At 49.2% G+C, this 2,933-nt stretch overlaps 1 pseudogene; it reads left to right on the forward strand.

Annotated features, from left to right (window-relative positions):
- The first annotated feature begins 1,441 nt into the window (after positions 1–1,441).
- LOC149454462 (U2 spliceosomal RNA) lies at positions 1,442–1,557 on the forward strand (annotated as a pseudogene).
- The last annotated feature ends 1,376 nt before the right edge of the window (positions 1,558–2,933 follow it).

A 2,933-nucleotide genomic window follows, 5' to 3' on the forward strand; every position in this document is an offset into this window, starting at 1 on the left:
ATAGAGAAGTGAAACTTTGAGTTCCTGTTAACATCTTCCTGAGATATTCTGCTGAAATGCTATAATCTCTGCATATAACAAAAATTGTCAAATAATAAAATCATCTCTCTTATTTAGTGTTCAGCCAGTAATAGATGATATGATTTTCTTTCCTGCAACCAATGGATGCAGGAAAGAAAATCAGTTGATTCCCCCATCAGCACAGTCAGTGTTGATGGGGGAATATCTCCCGCGGAGCTATTGTGTTCTCCTGGCGGGAGGGAGCAGTCCCTGTCAAAAGAACACAGTGATTACTACTAGAGACTATAGCCACTGGCAATAATCGCATGAAGAATCCAACAGGCTGGTTGTTCCAAAGTCATACAACAATCGATTTGGGTACAATCAGCCTTCCCCACAGATGGTTCAAATCTCGGCCAGTCCTTGCTGAACCTGTTGAGATTCGAACCATTTATGGCTGGCTTTAGTTTACTTTCAGAAACATTTTTCAAATATCCCTCCTAGGCAATAGTACATACCAGTGGTCCTCCTGTTTCAAAATGCCGCACCTCCTCCCGTTACCCATACAGCTGTGAGGGGCCTTTCTGCAAAAATTGCTAGACCCTCAGTCTCCCTTTGTCTTGCAGTTAGCAGTTGCTTTGGGCCATTTAAACTATGTGCCGTGGGCTCTCTCCTCTAATTGCAGCAGCTAAGCTCAGCTCGAGAAAGAGAAAGCACACTGTTGGGGGCCCTGGAACCTGAACTCAAGGACTTTGTACCACAGACAGCCATCACTCACTTTGGGGTGTTGAATGGACTGTTCTGTGGAACCTTCTCTCTGGAGGACATTGACGGCGCCTGGCGGGTGCTGTGTTGCTTTAAGGACGCTTTATGGTGCGCCAGAAAGCGCCTCATCCACCAGCGGGAGAGGATGTCCATTGAGGACTGCCGCAGACTGATCCTCAGTCTGCTCAGAGACTATTCCTTGATGGACTTTAAGGAGGAAGAGGACGTCTGAAGATTTCCCCCTTCCCCCCACTCCCCCTTGCGTGTCTTTGTCTTTTCAATAAAGCTTCGGGCCTGTGTTTTCCCCCTTTCTTCCCTCCCCCCCCCCCACACACCCGATGCCTATTGTAAACTGTGACTTTCGGTTTTTCGGTTTTTCGCTTTCGTTTATTGCATGACTTAGTACTGTGTATCAGGATGCTATGGTTTTTGGGGTAAGCGGCGTCATGCATGACGTGGCGGTCTGGGGATTCATCCTCTGCACATCACGTCAGGCATCATACCGCTGAGCGAATGTATTTATTTCTGAATGTATTTATTGTATGCTTGGAACTGTATTGCTATGTGGTGCGCTGCGTCACAGTACAGGGTGAGATGTACCCCGATTACACGTATCATGTTGTTTTTGATGCTTCTGTAATAAAAGTATCTTTTCAATCCAAAAAGAGAAAGCACACTCGCTTCTCGGCCTTTTGGCTAAGATTAAGTGTAGTATCTGTTCTTATCAGTGTCCAGTGGGGGTGCTCCCGACCATTCTAGCTTTGCGGGGATGGTTGTTGTATAGTACCCTCACTGGTATGATGGGGGTCCGGAAGGCTGAACCGGAGGGACAGAAACCAGGGAGCGCCATGATTCGTTCTGGGGCCTTGGGAGTAATTCCTCTGGTGAAGCTGGAAAGACCCAGTACCTCCTGATTCGGACGGATCTACCTTGGTCTGGCCTGGGGCTGGGGATGCAAAAAGTCCGCAAACTCAGTGCCCCCTGGGGAAGACGCTCTCAGGGGTGTCACTAGTAACACTTGGGTGTGGGACCCCACGGTGTGAAGATGACACATGGCCACTGTTTTTCACTTCTTTTTGCACAGCGCCCTAAGGACCAGGCCTTTTGGCTAGGACCAGGGCAATTTTTGCTACAGGCCTCAGGACCTGGTCTGTGCACAATTCGGCACGGAACCTTTTTTTTATTTTTTCTTTATCTTTATTTATTATGCACTCCCACGTTTGTCACTTTTTTGCTCTTATGGTTGTGTTTTTCACGGATGGAGGGTGTGGGTCCTCGGGCCTACCCTGAAGTCTAGGGGGAGGATGTGTGGCCATACGGTTCCTTCCTCCCCTGATCCCTAGGGGACTCTTCTTCGGGAGAGTCCCCTTGCCTAGTACTGGATGTCCGGCTTCGGCTGGGCATAGGGAACGGTGGTCCACCAGGCCTTTTGGCCAGGAGGACCAATTGGGAACCTTGTCCCCGTCAGGAGCTTCGTGCCCCGGGGGATCAGGGTAAGCGGTCCAAGCCCCTTTAGGGGTAGGACACAGCACACACCTAAGTGCAGAAGCAAGTGGAGATCACTGGAGTAGCAGTATCTTCTTCAGTGATTTTCACCGTCCAATGGCATCAGACAGGAATGGTACGTACATTGTCCAAGGTGGACCAATGTAACTATGTATGAAATATCCATACTGGCTGGAAAGGCTGTTTCATCGGCTCCACACACCCAACCCCTTGCTTGTTAAATGGAGACTAATGACTACTGGACTTCAGTTCCCACAAAACTCTGTGGCTAGAGGGGGAGAGTTTTACCGTTATCCTGGGCAAATCTGCTAAGAGCAAGTCAGTCTAGCCAGGAGAGAGGAGAGTGCTGGCCAGTCGGGTGTGCCTGCCAGGACCAGAGCCATCAGCAGGATAGCTAAGAGGACCTGTTAAGTTGCCGCTCACCTCTACCAGGAAGAAAGGACGGACCTGCATGTGAGTCTTCCAGAGCTGCACTCAGAGACAGAGCTTGAGGGAGACAGATGCTGTGCCTCCAAGATTGTCACTGAGAGATAGTGTCCTGCATGAAGATCTTGGACCTGACTTCTGGAACCTGCTGATTGCCAAGCCATTGGGACCAAACTAGTTCCTAGCAGGAGTGATGAGCTGAACTACATATTTTCAGCTCTTACCATACACATTAT

Source organism: Staurois parvus, unplaced genomic scaffold, assembly GCF_062004578.1.
Source record: "Staurois parvus isolate SC_StPar_1 unplaced genomic scaffold, SC_StPar_1.0 ptg000426l, whole genome shotgun sequence".
In the NCBI taxonomy this organism is placed as follows: Eukaryota; Metazoa; Chordata; class Amphibia; order Anura; family Ranidae; genus Staurois; species Staurois parvus.